This window comes from Chelonoidis abingdonii, chromosome 6, assembly GCF_003597395.2.
Source record: "Chelonoidis abingdonii isolate Lonesome George chromosome 6, CheloAbing_2.0, whole genome shotgun sequence".
In the NCBI taxonomy this organism is placed as follows: domain Eukaryota; kingdom Metazoa; phylum Chordata; order Testudines; family Testudinidae; genus Chelonoidis; species Chelonoidis abingdonii.
In genome coordinates, this window is record NC_133774.1 from 21,361,967 (window position 1) to 21,386,156 (window position 24,190).

Consider the following 24,190-nt stretch of genomic DNA (forward strand, 5'->3'; position numbering starts at 1 on the left):
AAGCTTAGTCTTGAAGCCAGATATGTCTTTTGCCCCCACTACTCCCCTTGGAAGGCTGTTCCAGAACTTCACTCCTCTAATGGTTAGAAACCTTCGTCTAATTTCAAGTCTAAACTTCCTAGTGTCCAGTTTATATCTCAGCCACTGAGCATCCCTTTGGATGTAGTGGGTGCCTTCAACTCCCAGCATGATCATGGCATGACAGGGCAGTCCTTGTTCAGTCAAAACTGCAGTCCTTATTGAGTAATGTGTAAAGTCTGCAAGAGTTATCTCTCTATACACACAGGAATAACATCAGCAACCTCATTAGTGGAAAAGGGCTAATATAGGCCCAGACTTCTAAAGGTATTTAGGCATTGCAATTCTGAGCACAGAAACATCTAAATATCTCTAAAAATCTGGGCCCAAGTATTTAAAAACATGCAGTGATGTCATGCAACTGGTTTAGAAGAGATGAAGGAGAATACCACACCTGCAGATAGAATGTGATTACCCAAACTGGATTTTAGTCTGGGCATTAGGGCTATCACTCCTACTTGTGCAAAAAGTTGCATAGGATCTTTAGATAGGCATAAGTAACCAGCATGGTGTATGTAGCTATAAAATTGCAGTGTCTTTTTGTGTGTGTACTGCACACACCTCGAACTTTCTCAGAACTCTCCCTGTGTGCAGAGTCCAGCAGTCATTTTGTTCTCAAAGTGGCTGCAGCCTGTAACACAGGAGAAAAACACACTGTATTCTCTCTCTTTCTCTCATGGGCTTTTTCTCTTATTCTTCTTGTTTTCACTAACCTCAAAAGTGTATTGAAAACATGTGGTTTCTCCTAGCACAGGAACACACAAAAGTCAATTTGTTGTCTAGTCTAAAAGATGGCACTTCCAGAAGCTTAGTTCTCCTAGCAACAGGGGCTTTGCTCTAACTAAGTAGAGTGCCCTGATGAATCACTAGAACAGCAGCCTCGGATTTTCCTTGGCAGTCTGTCACCCAAGCGCTGGCCAGACTCAAGGCCTTCTACTCTGTGAAAAGTGTCTGAATTCACATTCCAAAGCTTCCTGCGTTTCCCTGTTGTAATCATAGCTGAACCTCACAATTCCTGCTGCTGTAACATTCTCACCCACTTCTCTAAATTCTGTTTACCTGTCACAGTTCTGTTAGAAGTTCTGCTCTTTTTCCTTGAAGTGATAATTGCAATATCTCCTTAGTCACACTGAGGCAGAACCCACTGTCAGAGCTGTCAAATCAATCGTCGTTGTGAGATTCTTTACCCAGAGTACATGTTGCAGTTCTTAGGAGATCCATACATCAGACCTAATCCAGTGATCAAAGAGGTGCTGCAGACTTTCTCTCTGATTCTAGCTGTTTTATTTTTAATAGAAGGGAGGGAATTGTGCTGAAAAACATCCCTTTCCTCATCTCCTCTCCACTTCCGGGGAAGTCTAGTAATTATCTGTGTACACTGCAGGGAACAAAGTACTTCTCACATACATGTTTCTGCTTTGCCTTCTCCCTTGTCCTCTCTTAACTCATGAGGAGTATCTCAACAATGAAGGGAGAACTGAACAAAAAGAAAAGGCCCCATTTCTCAGCCACTTATTGCCCATACGTCATCAAGTCCTCTTTTGAGTTGCTTGGTTCTCCACTCTTGCCATAGGCATTCTGCAGAAGGTGGAGCACTGGAAGGACTGAGGCAAAGGAGGCCTCCTCACAAAACCTGAAAGTAGAGGGTGACTTCAGAGCCCCTTCATTTATGTTATTTTCTCACAGGTATCTAAAGGAGCTCAAGAGACACTGTCCCAGACTGCCAGAGAGCTTCGGTTCTGGGTGGAGTTGAATCCAGGACCTTTTCCTATTAAGTGACAAGGTAATATCTTAGAGACTCAGTCTGCTGTCATGAGTTCATATCCTCCTGCTCTTTCACTCTCTGCCTCCTATCTAAACTTTCTCTGTAATTCTTTGCAGTTGGGGGTTTGCTATTTCATTGTGCTGCTCCAACTCCCTGGAATTCTTTGATTAGCTTTTCCTCCTTTCTCCATAGAGGATCCTACCATGTTTTGAGGGAGATACAAGGAATTAGTGTTGAATGGACCTTTTTTCCCTCCCAGGTTCTGATCTCACTATCAGAGTTGGATGGGAAATGATTTTTTGAATTTCAAAAATGTTTCCTATTCTGCATTGGAATGCAACCAAGACCTCTCAAAAATTTCATGAAAAATGAAGGCAAGAGAGTGTGAGAGATCCACTCCAGAATAGCCAACAGCCCATGATTAGGGCCCTCACCTGGGATCTGAGGGCCCTAACCACTGAGCTATTGACTATTGTGGGATGGATTTCTCTCTGGTTTTGACCAGAAATTCCATCTTGGACCTGAGCAAGCTTCCCAACAAAATTTTTGTCAAAACTGATGTTTCTGTGAAAAGTTTTGGTTTCAATGAATCTGGATTTTCAAACAAAAAATGTGTTTTGGCAAAATATTCCTGACCAGCTCTATTCACTGTAGCCATGCATTCAAACAACAGCAAAAATAGCAGTACTTCGGCAAACCCAAATAAAGGCAGCTATCCTTCTACCTGTATTTGTGTTCACACTTTTCACTGACTTTTTAATGCACTTGGTCCTTCTAGTGAAGGCAGGGAGCTGGACTCAATGACCTTTCGGGGTCCCTTCCAGTTCTATGAGATAGGTATATCTCCCTATATTATTACTATTATATTATTATTTAGTGAACCATTTATGGGGCCAAAACCCCATGAAGTCTGAGATCCTCATTGTAATTCTGTGAACCAGGAATTGAAATTCCATGAGGAAACCAGATCCCTGCAGCATTAAAAAGCCCATAAAAACATAAACACAAATACAAATAAACACAAATATTAAGACTAACACAAACAGAAGATCCCCAGGGATAGGCAAGCCATCTTTAGCTTCAACTGAGTCGTTCCTCGCTCTATATCTCCTTATCTTTCCTTTTCAGTTTGTCAGGCTCTTTCTCTTTGATGCTCTATACCAGGAGTGCTACATTAAAAGAATACTGTATGGGGGGAAAACAACTTGCACAAAGCACAAATTACTACTGCGGTGGGTTTGACTCATCTGTATGACTAGTGGAATACACTGCAATTACTGTCGCAGTTTCACAGGGATGTCTCTTAACATATTAACATCTGTTTGAGAGAGAGAAAAAGAGAACATTAAAAGTAACTTTTTGCATGTGAAGCAAAATGAAGCTAAATATTGATAATGTGGAAACTGGAACTGACAAAGTAAAACACAGCTGCTATAGTTGCAATCAACTGTGTGCATGTATGTATATAATCCAGAACTGTTCAGCAGAGGAAAAAAATAGGTTCAGCCTTTTCTAGCTATAATACCCAAGGGGGAGAAAATGCTATTGGCCCTCATAGCTTACTGTTTGTTCTCCCTCTACCCTGTTAGCGCTTTGCAGTCTCTGAATTCCTCCAGGATTCTGTCTGAAGGGCAACTCTACCCACATTTCTGATGGAATACCCCGAAAGTACCCAACTCAGGCCCAATGGAACTGTTAGTTTGACGTTATCCATTTGCTAATTAAAAACCTATTTTGTGCAGCCTGGTATCAAAATAATATCGCTTGAACTGTGAGGGAGGTTGGAAAAAGGGAATGTAGAGTTTTGGGTTTTTTAGATAGCACTGTAGGTCGAGTAGTGTAGGTGGTGGCAGCCAGGGCCGACTCTAGCAATTTCACCCCCCCAAGCACGGCGGCATGCCGCGGGGGGTGCTCTGCCTCTCGCCGGTCCTGTGGCTCCTGTGGACCTCCCGCAGGCGTTCCTGCAGAGGGTCCGATGGTCCCGTGGCTCCGGTGGAGCTGCCACAGGCATGTCTGCGGGAGGTCCACCGGCGCCGCGGGACCAGCGGACCGTCCGTAGGAACGCCTGCGGCAGGTCTACCGAAGCCGTCTGCTGCCCTCCCAGCAACCAGCAGAGTGCCCCCCACGGCGTGCTGCCCAAAGGACACACTTGGTGCGCTGTGGCCTGGAGCCAGCCCTGGTGGCAGCAGAAGCACTGATGAGCCAGGCAGAGTACAAACTCACCTGAAACCATTGGATAGCTATTCTGCCTGGCTCATCCATACTTCTGCTGCTGCTATCCAGGCTATGCCAGCTACACCACAGTTTATGCTCCTGCTTGTTCAATGAGAGCTAGTACCAGTATGTTCACATGAGCAGCGGAATCACACCCCAAGCTCATAGTGTAGATTTAGCCAAAGGCTCATGGAGAGCGATGTCACATACAGGATAACTGATCAGGGCAGTGGTAAGCACACAGTTTATTAGGTATGTTTGTTACTGTGTTTAACGTTAAAAGCTAAATTCCCTTTCTCCACCCTTTCTCCACAAGTCAAATGATTTTTTATTATTTTGATCCTGAGACGCACAGACTAGACATAGCCTGTGTCTGCATACAACAGATTGTGTTCTCTTGGGACTGCAGCTGTGCCTTCCTGAGTATTTGGAAAATGCCTCATGGATCAGAGACGGGGGTTGAGCACCCTCCCGCCCCGGCAGTTTGGAAAGTCAGTGCCTGTGGCCTGAGACACACAGATGTGATTCCAAACTTCAGCAAAGTTCATGGTGTTTGGATCCAGAAGTTTTCATTCAGGCACTGTAGCAAGGATGTGTGGCCTCCTTCAGAGACAGAGACAGACCAGAAGGGACCACAACCCACCTCTTGGGCTGCAGAGCTAGGAAAGCCACACCGACCATCTGGAAGCTGAGGTGTGGGACAGGAAGCAGAAGTACAAAAGCCGGGCCCTGCAGCTCAGGTGGGCTGGAGCTACTGAGGGAGACAGATGCTTCTCCCCCACTGCTGGAGCAGGATGTCGAGGAAGAACTTCTGAGGCTGCCACCTGAGGATTGGCCAGAACTTCCAGAGCTGCCACCCGACCGAGATGCCGAGGAGCTGCTGGTGCTCCTGCCAGAGGACTGGTCAGTGATCCCAGGGCTGCCAGCCAATCGAGACACCGATGAGTGGTTGGGGCTACTGGTGACCATCGATCCCGGGGAGAAGGAGGATCGCTACTGTACAGAGGTACCAAACCCTGGGGAGGTAGGAAGTAGTCCAGAGCAAACTAGACAACAGTTTGTTTGGGCCTTAGCCTGATACTAGGTCAGTATATTGCAAGTGGATCCCTGCTGACCCAGTGGCGGACCATTCCACCGCTGTTAGGGCCTGGGGCTGGGACCTGGTAGAGTAGGGTGGGCCCAGGTCCCTCTACCCCTGCCACTCCACTCCTGGGGTGTCAGCCTCCCCGGATTAAAAAGCTTGCTAAAGAGCTTACTATTTTGACTTGTAAAGATCTCCGCAACCCCGCCTCTAATTTTATGTGCAGCTGGAGAAAGACAGTGCCTCCTAAAGAGCTGTCCTAGTTTTGGTGGCTTTGGAGATAAGCTCTCATTGCCAAGAAAATGCCTCATGTGATCAGCATAATGTATAGCCTCTGACAGCTAAACTACCACTCGCCTTCTTATGGCAGAGTTGTTCTTAGCTGAAAATGGGAGTGTGAACAGTGAGTATCTGGCATTTTATAACCAGATTGCTCTGGGCAGGTGGGGCTCATTCGCCATGGCAGGCAGTCCACCTAGGATAGTGGACTCTGATTTCAACCCAAGAACATCAGGTGCTCATCTCTGTCTGAGCCCTAGACTGCTGGGTGCTCAGCTCAGCCTGAGACACTAATTGCTTGCTGCCCCTCCCTGACCGAGGCCTGGGCTTACAGACAGTGTTACTCCGTCCTGATTGCAGGCCAGGGCCCATAACTGCTTGCTGCTGCACCCTGACTAAGGGCTGGGTTTCCTAGACTCTCTGTTGCCCAGCCTGGATCAAGCAGACTCAGCTCTAAAGACTCCTAATTCCCCACTAATTAATTGCAGTGCTAAGGGCCCAACAGCGAGGAGGTGTGGTCTCCCTCAGAGACAGACCAGGAGGGACAGCCATGCAGGCTTACACAACCCATCACTAATACTTTGGTTGTGCAAGCCACTGCTGGAAATAGTGCATGTGTGTATGAGAGAAAAAGAATATCTGACCCAATTTTGCTACCCATACTCATGTTCCACAGTACCCTACTCCGTGAGTAGTCCCACTACAATCAATGGCTGTTGAGAAAGGAAGGTACTCCTCATTTTACCCCAGGACTAGTTTGCCCCTATTATTATTTGTTTGTATTACCATAGTGCCTGCAAATCCCAGTCATGGGCCAGAACCCCACTCTGCTAGGCACAGAACAAAGAAATGGTCCGTGCACCAAGGAGCTTACAATCTACCACCGGGGGCTGCACCTCTTAGGAAATGCATCACAGAATCTAGCCCAACATAGGCACCATTTCTGACAATTTCCTGTTCTTTCCCACAATCTAGGTACTCTATTGTTAGTTAGTTATTATTTTAATCTTGAGCTGAACGTAGAAAATCTGTTCTTAGTGTTGGTTTAACCTCGGAAGGGTCAGTTTGGTTCAGGGACATAATACATCTATAATTTAAAACAGTCTGTGCTGGAGATCACTAGGCTGGGCTGCCCTTCAACTTCTCTGTTTACAGACATACTATGTTGGAGGACAACAGGATGGAAACTGGAGTCCAGAGAATTCTCTTGTGTTATTAGGCACTGAAGAGTTGTCAGACTTCAGTGAGAGACGAAATATGAGAGGCAGATATCCTGCCGAGAGTAAAAGGCAAAAGAAAAAAATATTGAGGCTAAGGAGTCAAACAGTAAAAAGATAGAGGCAAGTGAGCACAGATAAAGAGCAGGATAAAGACAAAGTGTTTATAAAGCAGAAGAAGAAGGGGGTTTGGATGGATAACTCAACCCCAGAGTGGAGATGCACATTCCTTTCCCAGGATTGCTAACATCTGGAAACGTGCCTCCTTTATGGCCAATGCAGCTCAGATGTAACCAGCAGGGTTTGAAGAAAATCCAACTCCAAACCATTTGTGAGTAATGATGTTTAAATTGACCTGTTTATTTTTAAAGGACTATATTAAGAAGACCCTGTTCCCCCCCAAAGCAATGAATTAACCAATCGGTGATTAATTGGTTAATGTTTGTAGAGACTTTTGGAGCTGGAAAGCACTGCTAAGGGTTGCTTGTATGTATTTGTTTCATTATGATGTAGCATGTAACTATACACTGATACGGCACATGAAAATCCCACATGTGGCAAGTAACAATGCAGAGCGATGACTCAGAAAGCTGAGGGGGAGGGAAGGGCATGAGGAAATAAATCTCAAAGATAAGAAAAGCATTTTTGAAACTATTACTGAGATCTCCCCTGAGTCTGGGATCGGCTAATCCAATGTTTTACAGCTAATGGGCCAGATTCATCTCTGCATTACACTGGTGCAACCCCGCTTACTTCAGCGAAAGAGAAGCTCAGTTAGAGCGTCTGCTGTTGAACTACTCATTTTTCTCAGCCTTCAAAATGTATTCTCAAGTTCAAACAAAGAGGCAGCCTGTGTGCACAGTACACTGAGCTTTCTGGCACATCTCCAGCCATGTGACAAAGGATGCTAAAGAAGCTGAAGGTGAAGTGCTTGAAACTCCCTCATTCACTCCTCAAACATCATTGCTCAGAGCTCTGCTCTGGTTTCCCACTCACTCGTGAGTGCGAGTCAAGGGGCCGGCAATTATCATCATTTATTTGTATGATGGTAGCACATAGAGGTCCCATCAAGAATCAGGATCCCGTTTGCTTAATACTGAACACACACACGCTATTGAAAAGACAGTCTCTCCCCCCAAAGAGCATGCAATCTAAGCAAAGATCTTTCAAAGCCCTCACCAATGTGAGACCTCATAATCTGAAAGACTGGCTATTGCCTTGGCAAGGGTGAGGGGGGGAAGGTTGCATTAGCTGAAATTCTATGTAGATCTGTTCGTAGGGTGAAATTTTCTAAGCTGGTGGCAGGGCTTCCTCTGTTGAGTCCCCCCAGAAACAGACACTTTTGAAATCCACTTCCCTGGGTGTGCCTCCTGAGCCCAGGTGTGGAGTAAGGCTTGATTTTGGTTTAATATATGGTTGGTTGATTGATTGTTTTGGAAATATTTAATTTTAATTTAATAATTTATTTAATTTAATTTAATAATAATAAATTATTTTTTCCGTCATGTCTACTCAGGTGAGTAAGAGCCAGCAGGCCAAACTTTTAATTTGGTTCTTTTAAGATTAATTTTTGCTCTGTTGAGGCATGTGGACGGCACAGCAGCGACCATTAGAAAGCTGTTGTTTGGGTAGCTTTTACCATGTGTGTTCAAATATTCTTTTGCACCTTGCACCTAGTCTGTATCAGTCAATACATACGTTAAAATAATGGAGGGGAGAAAATTTCAATAGGAGAACCCCCTATTGTCTATATTCCTTTCATTTTATGCTTGAGTTGTTCTACACGATGGAATCTTGATCTGTGATCTATTACAACTTTAATATTATTCTTTAATGACCCAGTTAATATCACCTAATTCTTCATTTTTGAACAATTAATGTGAGAGCAAGTACCAGACATTAAATGAGCAGTGTATACTCCCCGGGTTCTGGTTTGTCAGATGGAAATAAAGTGTGTTTTGGCTTTATGTGGGGATGGGTTCACAGATTGGCACACCTGCTCAGCCCTAATTAGAAACAGTCTCAGTCTACAAAGTTGAGATTTGTGTATCAGCAGATGAACAGAGCCAAAATACAGCCTGGCTGCATGCAGCCGCATAGGGACATATGGAGGAATCAGTCTAGATTATGAGTCCAAGTATGGAGATGTTGAAAGCAGACTCCATGGGGCCACCTCTCCTTAGACTCTGAGATTCCTCATCCAAGCAGGTAACAGGGAAGTCAGTGGGAATGATGGGGCAAAGCTCTCACTCTGGTCCTTCTCCCCACCCTCATATGTACAAGCCAACACAGCTGGGCCTTTGTGTGTATGTGGTGGGGTAGTTTGCTACTGGTAATGGGCAGTAGCAGACTACTTCCTTCTGGGGCAGTGTGAAGCAGGGAAGGAACAGTGGTTTAGAGAATCCTGCTCACACAGAGGGCCATTACACAGGGCTGAGACTAATGGCACAATCTAAGCCTCACTGAATAATATTAATCTAGTAGGAAAATCACCTGTCCCCTAATGAGTTTTAAGATATTATGGTAAAAGTATGGAGATATGCTGTTTGTGATTTTTAAAGAGACGCATCCTCCTGAAAAGGATAGCAAGTCTGTCTGAACTAAATCCAGAAGTCCTCACTTAGGAGCAGATTATGAAGCAGTGGGAATATCTGAGTGAGGTGTCAGAATGTGGTTCACATGTTTTGCTCCCATTGATTTAGATGCTTATTTCAGCAACACAGCTCAAATTTCAAACACCACATGACATGCAAAAACTGTAGCTGAATAATTTCCAATGGCAAAAGTCATGGTGAGTTCACGGATGCTCTGTCAACAGAGGGGAACTCCAAATTCATCCGATAAATAGACAATTATGAATTATTCACTTTGCTTTGTTAAACATGCTGGTGAACCCTAGGGTTGTGGACTGTGACTGGATGAGAAAATTACAGCCAGAAGGCAAAGAAAATATCAGCCCTTTTCAGAACACCTCATGCCCGACTAATGGACTTAAGGGAAAAAACAGTTTAAAATTTAAAAATAATAAAACAAACCACAGTAAATAAAAACAGATTAAAACAAGGGAATGCATCAAGGTGCACATGCTCTGTCCATGGTACAGGTAGAGTCAGTGTTCATAGAGCCAGTTACATACAATAGTTATATATTACTTGCTTATGTTTTCTCTATGAGTAGGGATATAAGGCTTTTAAGGAGTTTTCTCTCTAGACAAATGTCATTTGGCCCTGACTCTGCAAGCTGCTCCATGCGGGTGGGCCCTTGCACCCATGAGGAATGTCAGACTTTAATGGGGCTCTTTGCAGTGGGTCTGCCCAAACATAGTAACCTGTAAGGTTGGAGTCTTAGAGTTCAGCCATACAGAACCTCCAGTCAGAACTCCGAGAATCTGTTTGCATGTTCTTTTCTTAAGACCCCACACTTTAAAGGCCTATGTCACAGCCATTGTTCTTCATCAAGGAGAGGAAGACAAGACTCATAAGACTTTTCTCCTGTCACCGAAAAGGGGGCACTATTAAATGACATTGGTCTTTCCTCCTTTGTCAAGAGGCTGGGTGTGTTATCTCCACAGCAGTCTCACCTCCTGTCATCATTGTCCAAGACTGAGAACTGCCAGTGTGGCCCAGTAGAGCACCATCACTGGGCTATTAAGTCCAGTGTCCTGCCTTCCAACAGTGGCCAGTGTAAGATGCTTCATAGGGAATGAATGGAACAGGGCATTCATTGAGTGATCCAGCCCCTGTCGTGCAGTCCCACCTTCTGGCAATTGGGATTTTAGGGACACCCAGAGCATGAGGTTGCATCCCTGACTACCTTGGCTAATAGCCATTGATGGACGTATCCTCCAGGAACTTATCTAATTCTTTTTTGAACCCAGTTACACTTTTGGCCTTCATGACATCCCCTGGCAACAAGTTCCACTGGTTGACTGTGCGTTGTGTGAAAAAGTACTTCCTTATGTTTGTTTTAAACCTGCTGTTTTAAACCTATTGATTTCATCAGGTGATCCTGGGTTCTTGTGTTACTTAAAAGGGTAAATATAGCTTCCTTATTCCTCTTTACTTTCTCCATGCCATTCATGATTTTATAGATTTCTATCATAACCCCCTAGTCATCTCTTTTCTAAGATGAACAGCCCTAGTCTTTTTAATTGCTCCTCAGATGGGAGATGTTCTAAACCCCTAATCATTTTTGTTGCCTTCCTTTCTCTGTCTGTACTTTTCCCAGTTCTAATATATCATTTTGGAGAATGGGCCACCAGAACTGCATGCAGTATGCAAGGTGTGGGCATATCATGGATTTATAGAGTGGAATTATAACATGTTCACAGTGATGTCAGATTAAACACAAAATCCTACGAAGAGCTCATAAAAACTTTTGCAAAGGTGCTTGTTATAGTTGCCATTGCTAAGAAAGGGAACCAGAAATATACAGCTTGTGACAGAAAATAATGAATTGTCTATAACTGTGAAATGTCGCTTTTACAAGAAGCTGAGCAGACTAGCAAGTGTAAAAGCGTATAGAAAAAAATTACAATGGCATTGTTGGTGTTGAAGGATAAACTGCTTTGTATAGTGACACTCCTGTTACAATGTCAATTGGTGGAGGTGTTTTGTAGTGAATTGTATGATGAAGAAAGAGCTATGATTCAAAAGCTGTCATCAAAAGGAACCTCTGCTCTGTATAAATAGTGCACCAGTCACCCGCTTTAATAGGATGCAAACAACACTGTCATGTACCAGATGAGACAGGTCACAAGTCAACCTGTCATATACTAGGACAATTGAATTGATTTGTGTTTGCTTTTTTGTTTTGTTTCTAAATGGTTCACCTGGAAAATGTGAAGACACAGAGGTTCCAGAATTCTGCCATGAATGCTGGCTTTCACAGCCTCATCTCTGCAGTAAGGTTTGTCACTCCTGCGCAAAACGGGACAGACGTGTCTGTACATGTGCCTATTTACTATGGGGCAGCGGAAATATTTCCTGCAGTTTAAAAGTAATACAATATTCTGCTTGGGGAGAATAACTACTGAGCACAGAGATGCAAATGCTGGGCTTAGTCTTTGAGTGAGTTGCATAGACAAGAATACAGCCAATGCTAAAAAGTGATTGGGAGAGGAGAAATTCAACACAGAGAATGAATCCAGCAAAATTTGCCTTTGTGTTACTTCCACGAAGAGGCAAAGGAAGCTCTTGGTTTGATTTACATGTTGATCTGTAAGGGACTGATCCAAAAACTACTGAAGTGAATAAAAAGACTTAATAGATCTTTGAATCAGGCCCAAAGTCAAAAACAGAAGTGTGAGAGTAGGATTTTTGGGGACCGCTCAGATTCATTTTGTTGTGCCATGATGCCTGGCTCTAGAAGGTTTTTGGAAGGAGCTGAATGAGGCTTGGGAAAAAGCCTATACAATTAGAAATCTCTTCCATGATTAAAATAAGGTAGGCGTGTGGATGTTTGTGTATGTTTTCCAAAAAATGGATTTTAAATTTGTGCATGTTTGTGTGTGAATTAGCAGAGCAGAATACAGGAATTCCTCTGTTCTAATCATACTATGTGTGGTCTTGGAGAACAATTTTCTTGCTGTTCTTCCCTCTCTAAAACAGGGGTAATGCTTAGGGCCAGTCTACACTACTGTGCTACATCGGCACAGCTGTGCCATTGTAGCGCATCTGGTGAAGACGCACTGTGCCGATCGGAGAGCACTCTCCCGTCAGTATAATTACTCCACCTCAATGAGATGCTGAAGCTATGTCAGTGGGAGAGTGTCTCCTGCCAACATAGCGCAGTTTGGATACTGCTTTAAGTCAAGGTAACTTACATCGGTCAGAGCTGTGCCTTTTTCACACCCTTGAGTGATGTAAGTTACATCAACTTAAGTGGTAGTGTAAACAAACACCAATTTAGTCCTTCTCCCCTGTGAAATAGGTTAATGAAGAATTAAGTATTGTTATTATTTACAAGCAAGAGAGACAGGATTGGAGACCATGTCAAGGAATGAATTATATTATGCTGTAGCCTTGTGGCTGGGCTACTGTAGTTAAGGATTGAATGGCATTTCTATTCCAAGCTCTCGTTTTCATGGGTGTATATCTTTTTAAACCAAGCCATTTTCTTTGCCTGCACCTCCCACTTTCTTTGCATCATGCCTCTAGCTCAAACAGAGGATAACAACAATCTAGCAATAGTTTATATTGCCTCAAAGAATATTGCTTCTTAATGGTGATGATGGACTCTCCCGTCATGAGGAATAAGAACTGTAGACCTCCACAAAGTGTTGTTTTAAGTGGTACTAAGTTGTGCGTGACTAGTCACACTCTCTTCTCCTTGTTGGCCATTTTGTCCACTGATTTCAGAAGGTTGCAATGAGGAGCTGACAAAAAGATGCAGCACTTTGTGTGATGCAGGAGAGACAATCAAGACAACCGCATGCAGAACCCATTGAAAGCCAAGGTGACCACAGCCCAGTGCCTGGACTGTGCAGCAGTGCTGAAGTTTATTCACTAATGTAAATACAGAGTGCAGCAGAAAGTGGCTGCTCCAGCAAAGTCCATGAGTGGCTAGTGGGTCGGACAGGCCTGGTTTGAATGCAGAGCCTTCTCCTAGAGGGGCTAAGGAGTCTAGTCTTACCCCAACAATGGACTGTTTTTTGTCTGGTTCCTTCCCTTCGACATTTCTGGCTGGGGTACCAGGAGTTAAATTCCTGCTGGCACAGCCCTCAGGGTCACTGGAACTCACAAACTACCCCATCCTGTCAAGATGGAGCCCCCAGGGAAGAAGCTTCCTGGTAGGCCCTGATTGATAGGTGATAGATATGGATGCCTGCTGGGAAGCACCCAAATAGACTGTTATATATTTGTATGTTGAAAACAGAAAGTAGTCTGCCTGTGATGAGGCTTACAAACCACAGCCAAAGTCTAACAGGCAATCAGGCTTACCATACCCCAGTTTAGCCACAACTGCCAATCAGGAATCATGGACTCACAGGTCTGACCAACAACAAAAGCAGGCCCAGCTGTAAAGGAAGGAGAACAGGGGGGGAACAATACCTTCATTTTGTCCATAAGATGGACTTGTTATAGTGCGTAGACTAGGACAAACAGACGCAGGAGATGTGGGTGCAATTACTAGTTCCCCAGGTGTTTTATAGCAAACACATGCATTTAGCATCCACGTCCCAAGTGCAGGACACCTTGGAAATGATAAGAGACAGTCTAAGATCCTGGCCCAATACTTTTGACCAGGCATCCATAAATAAGTTAAGAATATCTGTGCATTATGTCTTGAATGCCAATTGGTGCCCCCCAAAAGAATCCTATGGACTCCATTAGCCCCACTTCCCTTGATAGAGATCACCTTTGAATTAACAGGAATTGACCTTTTAGACTTTTTAGAGAAGAGCACCTCTGGACACCAGCATATACTTGTTATCGTGGAAGCTATACCACTCCAGTCAACGAATGTGAAGACTATCGCTAATGAGCTGCTGAAGATCATCATGTAGGCAGGGATTCTCAAACAGATCCTGATGGACCAGGGAACAAATTTCACATCCCAACTCATGAGAGAGGTCTGTGGCCTACTGAAAGTCAAAGCATCATGAATCTGTGTACCATCCGCAGATGGATGGCCTAGTGGAAAAATTCAATCAGATGCTAAAGAGAATGCCCAAGAAATTCATTACCCAGGACCTTTGGTATTGGGACCTACTAATCCTGGCACTACTCTTTACCAGTAGGGAAGTACTGCAAGGTTTGACAGCTTTTCACTGTTCAAGCTACTATATGGGCGACAGTCAAGAGGCATAACAGACGTGGTGCAGGAGACAAAGAAAAATTAGTATCCAAGAGCTGAAAACATTGTACAATATTTTTTAAAGTTATGCAAGAGACTAGTTTAGAACTGAAGACATCTTACAGCCCTTAATTTTGGAGTTGTTACTATAATTCTGTAAAATAGTAATTACTTAGTCCACCACTGAAGTGCAGCCACCTCTGAGCTGAAATACAGCAGCTGTTTAGCAGCAAACAGCAACACAATGCAATACTTTAACAGGGCAAGAAGTGAAGAATACATTTTTTCCAACGGAAACTAGAAGGGGAATTTAGACAAGAAAAAGAGGACAAAAGGACAAAAATGAAGGGAAAAAATGAACCCCAACTACTCTTCCCTACACTTAATTTACTCAAATATTTGCAAAATTTCTCATATACATTGATCTTTATTTATGGATGAAACTCCATGAAATTTATGACAATGCTGTGAATTGGAAATGGATCATTTGCATTGCTCTGAGGCATTATATATATGCTGGGGGGAATTTAGTTCTAACCTGTTTGCAGCTCGGATCCTTTTTTATTTTATTTTTTTGCAGTAGGATAATAATAACAGTGTCAAGGACACCATTCAAGCTGATGCCTGGAGAGCTATTCAGTATAGACCTATTTACAGCCATTATAAAATGCCTGTGGATAGTTCAATGACTGATTTTCAAGAGTCTTTTTCTACTGTTTGAAGGATCAGGAAAATCTATCAAGCTGAAGAAATTAAGCTATTTTTCTTCAGGGAAAGAGAAACAGAGTAGGGAGCTTCTTACATTAAAATGCTGCTGTAAATTCAAGATGAATGAAAAATTGGTCTGCATAATAATCAGTCCAGAGATAAATTTTTAAAAGGCTTCAAACTGCTCTTCACCAATATTGCTATATTGTGTGGAATTTAAGGCAATCTTCTTGCTGAGATTTGGTTTATAAAGTTAGACGATCACTCCAGGTGATTGTCAGCACATTTTGTTTTCTCCCATTGTGTTTCTTATCCAAAATGACAGTAAGAATAGCAGGTTAGTATGATACATGCAAATTTAGGCTTAGCTTTGAGCTATCACCTAGGAGTGATCGAGCCAAACACTATCGTAAAATTCCTCATGAACAATAGGCCATACTGCATATTATACCTTTTAGATTCAATCAAATACAGTTCATATTCAGCAAACAGGATGAAGTTTGCCACCCAGTCAGAGTAATGAGATGATCTGGGATGTCATAGGAAGGATTACATTAATCCAGCAGCAAGAGATTATATGGAATATGATACAGGTATGAGGTAATGCAATGATCAGAATGAAACCTAATCTTTGTATGTCTGTGAAACTTAAAAAAGGAAAAGAAAAAAAAGAGAAATAACAAATAGGAAAGGACAACAAGGGGGCTAATGTAAAACCACCACAGCAGGAAGATTCACTTAAGGCCGCTGCCCTCTTTTTAACTCCTTTCTTTGTGCTTAGCTACTGTACAGTAGCAATATCTGCAAGAGAGGTCAGGCATTCTAAATACCTAAATTCCCCCGCGGTTTCAACTGGAGATGGTATTTTTCACTGCCTATGTTGTGTGTGATTTTATACAGACACTAGATTCCACCCCAATGATTCCTGTATGTACTATGCACAGGTGTAAAAAGTGCTGCCATTTTGATGGCTTAGGTCTAATTACCTGGCAAGAGGAAGAAAGGTTATATCTGAAAAAAAACACTGGTTGGTGAGCCTGCAACAACAGACTTCCCATATTTTGCATTAAAAGGTCAACATTTGTGAACAGTGAACCCTCCTACCTCCCAGCCCACTCCCACCAGAGTACATATCCTGGTTTTCCATTTTAACAATAGGGTTTCACCCTGCAGTCTCTTTCAAAGCTGGTATCCTGTTGGTTTGACTCCTGCTTTCACATCTTGGAAGGATGACTGTTCCTTGCAAAGCATAAAAGTTCCTTTGTTGCCATAGAAGTGAAAGTTAAGATGGCCCACAGCTTTCCTATTCACCAGCATGTTGTTATTGCAATACTCCCTGCTGAAAGCTTCCTGATTACTCTGACTACACCGATACAGTGAGAACTCTGTAAATTAGTCTCTGTGTTGTAATGATTCTCTGGCCATACAGGCAGTGATGAGCTCCCCAAATCCTCATAACTGGTTCCATACTGGGTCCTCGGTGGCACTTCGGCGGCAGGGGGGGCCGGTCTTCACTTGCTCCGGGTTTTCGGTGGCATTTTGGCAGTGGGTCCTTCACCTGGAGCGAGTGAAGACGTCCCCCGCTGCTGAAGTGCTGCCAAAGACCTGGTAGGGAACCGTGTGGTGAGTACAAGCCCCATGTGCCTGTCTCCCCCCAACCCAACCCACAACCTGCCCCCTTCAGAACCCGCAACCCATCAACACCCCCCGCTCCTTGTCCCCTGACCACCCTCTCCCGAGACCAGGGGTGAAAGTATGTCCAGTGACTTACCAGTATGCTGGGGCCAGTTCTGGCCCCCAGAAGGGGTGGGGCCTAGGGTGGAAGGGGCATGGCTGAGGGAGTCAGAGTCAGCCCCAGCCCACCCTGTAAGGTAAGTGCCCCCCACCAGGGTAGCAGCAGCAGCCCAGAGCTCCAGGATCTATTTAAAGGGCCCAGGGCTCCCCTGCTTCTACCACGCCAGCCCTTTAAATAGCCACCAGAGCCCACCCCCTACCCAACTTGCCCCACTCCCTGTCCCCTGACTGCCCCGATCCCATCCATCACCACCCTGAAAGACCCCCAGAACTTCCATCCCTACCCAATCCCCCCATTCCTCATCCCCTGACCGCCTCCTCAGAACCTCTGCCCCCTCCAGCTGCTTCCTGCCCTTTATCCAACCCCTCCTCCCAGCCCTGGCCCAGCCCCCTTACCATGCTGCTCAAAGCGGCAGTAGCTGCAGAGCTGCCCAGAGTGCTGGGGCTCTGCAAGCGAGGGGGAAGCGGGGGAGGGGCCAGGGGAGCCTTCCCAGCTGGGAGCTCAGGCGGGTTGGACAGGACGGTCCCGTGGGCCAGATGTGGCCCATGGACCGGAGTTTGCCCACCCACCATCCCCTTTAATAACTGGTTCTACACCGGCTTCTAAATTTAACAAAAGCAGAAAAGAGTCCTGTGGCACCTTATAGTCTAACAGATGTTTTGGAGCATGAGCTTTCATGGGTGAATACCCACTTCGTCGGATGCATGCACCCACGAAAGCTCAAGCTCATGCTCCAAAATGTCTGTTAGTCTATAAAGTGTCACAGGACTCTTTGCTGCTTTTACAGATCCAGACTAACACAGCTACCCCTCTGATAAATTTAACAAATGGTTCTTGTGAACCGGTGCAAACCAGCTCACCACTGCATACAGGACTTCCCAATCATAATTCATGGAGTCATCGTGTCTAAATGGCGTCACTCCTGCCCTGCCCCTGCTGCCTTGGCTCCCAGCTCCTGCCAGGGGATGGATGTCCATTTGCCTGGGCAAGCTCCACCCAGGGAGTCCATTTTTCTGCTCCAGCCCTGTCAAGGCTGGGTCCTCACTCTGTCACTTTGAGTGCAGAAGGTGGAGACCTGCAAGGATTCTAAAAATTAATACTGGCCACTCTAGGCTTGTATTAAGCTCCCAAGGTTCCAGCTTTTCTCTGACCTTGGTTTGGTAAATGCTGCTACCACCCAAATACAAAAAAAACCCCAAACAAACAACAAACAAAACCCTTGGACCCAGGAAGAAGAACTTGGGAATTCAAGCCCTTTCACTCCCCCCACCTCCGGAAGAGAGCTGAGAAAGAAAAAGGAAATTAGCTGTTGCCACCAGCCAATCAAACAGCAAATGCACAAGCCAAAATAAAGAAATAAACCTGATTGCATCTAGCTAAACATTCCTAATTTACTTACATGGGAGGGGCAGGGTTCAAATAAGTAATTCTCGGTATGATCTGATGAATTTTCATACCTGGTTCAGGCTTTATACAGCATTCCTGCTTATAGCATTGCTGCTCCGTGTCCCTGCAGCCCATAGAGAACAACAGAGAGACAAAGGGAAAACTTTCCCTGCATTTAAAAAAGTTCTAGCCTTTCCATTGGCTCATTTGGTTAGGTGCCCACTTTTTTTCTTTACCTCGGGGACTTTTTAACCCTTTACAGGTAAAGCAAGTAGAGAACAGCTGCCAAGAGGGATTTTATAGCTAACTGGCTAGCTGGGTGTCCATCAAAGGCAGCTACCCCTCCCTTTATTTATCACAAGCCCATGTGATGGAGAGGAGGGGGCTTGGTGCTCTGGATGATGCAGTCCAAGGGGTGACCTTATTCTGGCCTGAGTTGGAGCTAAAATTCAGTGTTTTCCACTCTGAAAACACAACTCACTGCTGAGCTAAAGGAGAATCTCTGTTAGCTGTAGTAATATTAGAGCTCATATCCCAGGTAATAGAGGGCAACATAGTCACAGAGACTTGAATAGGTCTGACATTCCTCCCAGTAGAGAGCCGTCAGACAGACAGACAGACACACACACACACCTGGACCATTGTAATGTCTGTTCTGGTTTGCTACAGGAATAAAGTATTAAACAGACGTTTGATTAAATAAGCACAGTCAGAGTTCAATACTTACAGAGTATTTGGGGAGTCTTCAAGCTGTAGCATTATGGCTCTGATCCAATACCGCCTTTAGTGGAGCCATTTACACCTGCGAGTACAAAATATGGTCAACTCAGACCAGTAGCATTCTCTCCTCGCTGTCCTCAGGGGCACAAGGCAATGGACAATCAGACTATCTACTTGGTACTTACAACACTTTCATCACAACACTCCTCTGTAGAAGGGAGATACTGTTATCCTCATTTTACAGATGGGAAAGTGCAACTCAGAGGCTAAGTGACTTGACCAAGCTCACACAGAAAATGTCTGGCAGAGAAGGGATTTGAAACTGGCTATCCCAAGTCCCAGGCTAGTACCCTAACCATTGGATAATCCTTTCTTTTGCTTAGAATGAACTTACCACTGTACTTAAAACTGTACCTTCCTTATGTTGCTGTTATTAATCATCTCTAGTATGGAAATGTACATTGCTCTGTACAAAGTTGCATCCATGCCAAGCCTTGAAGCACATATCAGTGACTTTTTTAAATAGGTGGATCATCCCTCCCTAGGGCTAAGATTTTTGGCTGAGATTCATCCTAAGGCTGGGATTTGTCCTAAGGGAATAGAAGGTGAATGGAAGTTGGGTGCCTACCTCCCTTAAATCCCTTTGAAAATCCCAGTTGCTGTCAATCTCTCTGCTCAGCATTCTTTTGTGCCATGCTGTTGCTCATTATGTTTAAGATTTGCATGCGTTTTCCTCATCTTTTTTGTTTTCCTCCTGAGGTTGTATTTGTGCTGTCAGTTGTTAAATGTACCCGATGTACTTTTGTTTGGAAGTATCATTAAAAAGGTTCATTTTAGAAAAATGCGCAGTTTGAATAATGTGCGTTAATTACTTGCATGATAAAAGTCGATCAATAAGCTAAACAAACAAATCTCTCTCTGCTCAAATGGGCTCCTGTCATGATTTTGTTATCAAATGGTTGCCCTCCTGCCATCCTCAATCCATAAATGGAAGCCCATTTTCTTTTCCAGTGCCTTCAGTTACATTTAATGGAGTGGGAAAAGACATTTATTTTTCCTCCTCAAAGGATGCCAAATCCCTTCTGTGCATAACCACAAAAAAGCTCATCTCTGTGTCTTTTTGTGCAAGACAGGGGCCTCCATTCTTTGGCTGAGTCTTGCTCTTTCTGCATATTCACAGCTACCGTTCTTACTAGTGTGCTGCAGAGGAAGGTGAGCCAGCAGGGACATACCCTGCCTTCCTCCCCCTCCTCCAGCAGCTATATCTGTCAAGGAGAAGACAACAACATAGTATTTAGTTTTAAATGATCTAATAATATTTCCTTACTCACATTTACACTGCGTCCTACTTCCATTTTATTTTTACAACGCATGGGGTTCCAATTGATGTGAATGGATGAGCACAATGCCACCAAATCATAAATTTGCTGCATCCATTAGTAAATGTGCCCCTCTTGCTGCTGCTTAGAAAAAGCTCAATGCATTTTATTTCTTGTATGGAGAGGAAGCCCTGAGAGCCACTGGGATCCAGGGGGCAGTTACGCAGTGTGGAGCCAGAAGAGCTCTCCTTTGCTTGGTAGTTTAAATAACCTGCAAGTGGATGTTACCTGCATGTTGTCATTTGAACTGCTTATCTCTGTTAAAACAAATACAAGATTATTATGAATTAACGTCTCAGCTCATAGTTATGTTTTGGACCATTAGAGCAGAATACTGTTGTATTTTTTTTAAAATAAAGGCATTTATCATAGCTGTATGACTTGAACCACAGTGTGATCATTAAAGGCAGCAAAGAGTCCTGTGGAACCTTATAGACTAACAGATGTATTGGAGCATGAGCTTTCGTGGGTGAATACCCACTTCGTTGGATGCACGATAAAAGTCAATCAATGAGCTAAACAAACAAATCTCTGTGTGATCATTTTCCTTTTGTAGCCGTCTACACTCTCCCTTCTAAAGAATTGTAAATATGATGTTCATTCTTCAGGGAGGAATATGAGAGACTGGTCTGCTGCTGATTCCCATTCCACCAAAAGCCATTGGGAAGGAGATACTGATACAGAAGGATTTTCTAAAGCACTCCATGTTGACTGAACTCTGTTTCCACTGAAGTCCACCGTAAAACTCCCAGCACCTGTCAGCTGGTCAATGGAGCTACTCTGATTTCAACTAGATGAGGAGCTGGCCATCACTTACTTCCACAGAAGCAGAGTTAGGCCAATGCTGAGCACTTTTGGGAAGCCCATCCCAGATGGTTTTGATCCCATCTCTTGGACTTAAGTGTATCACACCTGCAATTTACCCAAGGTTTCCCCATCTACAGAATGAGGGACCTTAAGTTATTGTCCAGATTAAGTTTTCTGTACTGCATCAGATAGCGCTGGTACCTACAACCATGTCTTCTGCTGGGATGCAGTCAAAGAACAGTGAGGATGGGTCAGTTCTTGGAAAATGCACTTTCTAGGTGATTAAAGCATCACATAAATGTTACTTGCAGTGGTGTTGGTAATTTGATAGGTGGCACTTACTGGGCAGTGGGAGGAAGTTACTTGCCTCTGTGATGTGCCAATACCCACAGTAAGGAGCCAGGAGACTTAATACAGAAAAATTATGGTCGGTCAAGATCACAGGGCACTTTCTGCTAGAATAAGGAAATTCAACACTATAACTTGGCTAAATTACAATTTAGGTAATTGCATTCTGTCTACCTACATTTCCCCCGGATGTTTAACTGGATGTGGTACTTGTCTTCACTTCCTGTCCTCAATTTTTGTGGACTGTTAGCACAGGCTGTTAAACAGTTGATGTGTTCTTCCCCAGGTGAAGGAGTGCTTCACTGGTAGGAGAAGTGATCTCTACATCATTAAGTTTGGAAATTATATAGAATGAAAGGTGCTAAATAAATGCTGGATGTAACTGCAGTGCTAGAATAATATTATTAATAATAATAATAATAACAATTATCCTCTATTATTTGTATTTTATTTATGTTTAGAAGACATAGGGCTAGTTAACAATCTTTCTTTTGTGGAACAATTCTTTTTAAAAAATTTTTTAGATATTATTTGCAACAAGATTTTGGCATTCTGGGCTCATTTCTTCTTAGCTTTAAACCCAGGTGTTGGTAGCAATTTGCCTTTTTTGTGCTTATGAGAGGTAGCAAGGCACAAGTTATTGATTGTCTTTCTCTTAAAAATCAACAGTATGTACAATGTGAATATAAATAAATAATGAATTGTTGATGGACAGGATTTGAATCTGCAGCATGCTGTTTGGGTAGAATTTTTTACTTTAAACATTAGCCTTTGTGTGTGCCACTTTTGCATTTTATTTTCTGCTGCTGAGAATATTGCTTCCCGTTAGACTGTGTCTAGGAAACATTTTCAAGGCATTCCTGTGGGACAATAACTTGGATGGTGAATTTCCACAACTGACATTATGAAATAAGTGCTCCAGGACCTGCAGACTGATCTTCATTTGCTTTACTGTAACCACAGTTACAGATATCTGTCTGCTTACGTGGAACTTTCTTCAGTACAGAAACTAATAGCGCCAATGTGGTATTGCTTAAAAAGTTATATATATAAAATACTACAGGACGGGTATCACGTACACCAGGCATTCTAACATACAGTCATGTGTAACTGATGATATATAACCATCCACTTGGTAACCCTGTGTTACTAAGGGACTAATTTTTAAAACATTGAAAGCATATGTTTGCATCTGTGAGGCTAATTTAGGCACATAGTTATCATGACTGATCATAGAAATGGCCAGTTGTGTGTGTCCCTGGTCATCTGTCCTGGGCAACAACCTAACTTGTATAAGCAATTGTGGTAAGTGTGTGCAAAGTAGGCATGTGGTTATGTGCCAGTTTCTACTTTTTTTAATCAGACCCTGAGTGTTTTTAAGTATTAACCCTGTCAATGCTTCAAGTAAAACTGTGTTGCCATGCATGACTGAAGGTGTACTTTGAGATAAGAGATGAAAAATGCTTTCTAAATTTGAGAAGGGCATATTCATTGAACCTCACTGGAAGATTTACACAGTCCCAGCCCGCTCTATTGGTACATGAGAGACTGGAGGGGAGATGGGATGATTCGTCTACTACTGGAGGGGAGACTCTGTGATAGAAATGAGTGGCAGTACACAGGGTTGCCTTCAAAGCTCATTAACACACATATGAAGGGGTGGAGGAGGACATGGGAGATGGTGGAGGGATGACATTGAGATCCTCTGGTTTTTTGCTTAAATGGACCATACCTAATCTTCAGAAAAAAATTGGATGTAAGAATTGACAAATGCTCAGAGATTATTTGTTTTTAGCAACAATAAAGACTGAACCAGTTCACCAGACATAGGTGTTTCCATGTCCAAGATCCTTACGGAACATTGTTGAAATCTACAAGATTTCCCCCACTGAACTGCATAGGTTTTATCTGTAGAGTGTGGACGGAATTGGTCTTTCTTTTTGTTTTGTTTTGTGTTTCTTGCTGCTTTCATTTTCTCTTGGCCTCACTCTTTAGATAAAGATCTTACCCAAAACCTGAGATATTAACCCCTGAAAATTATGAAGAAATTCAGGTCAGGATCCAAATGTCTTTGCTGGACTCTGGCTCTATACCAGGCCAGATCCAAACACTCTTGCAGCCTGGGAAGCTGCAGATCCAGGTTTGGGTCAAAATTTGTGGCATAGGCCCACCTTCCAAACGTCACGAAAACTGTAAAGATTACAAAGGGCAAAACCAGACTCTGCCGTTCATGTGCTGTTGAAATGAATAGGGGAAATCTCTCCTACTTCTGTAGAGTGCTGCATTATTTCACCCTTCCTTGCCACAGAGCAAGTACAGCAGGAGTATATTAGTTCCAAATGGGAAGGCACTTTTTATAACCAGAAAAGGCCAGGACAATTAGATTCTGCATAATACACCTCAGTGTCTCCAGCCAGCCAGCCATAGCTATTTTGCTGTCTGTGCTGTGACAGCAATTGTGCTGTCTGTGCAGCGAATGGAGAACAAACTCGCTGGTAAGTTTTGCTTTGCAACTGAGATGACAGTGCACACACACAGCAAGAGAGACCAGAGTGGCTTTCAACTCCATTGTGCTATGTGCGCACAGCTAGGTCAGTTGCAGAGGGAAACATGGTT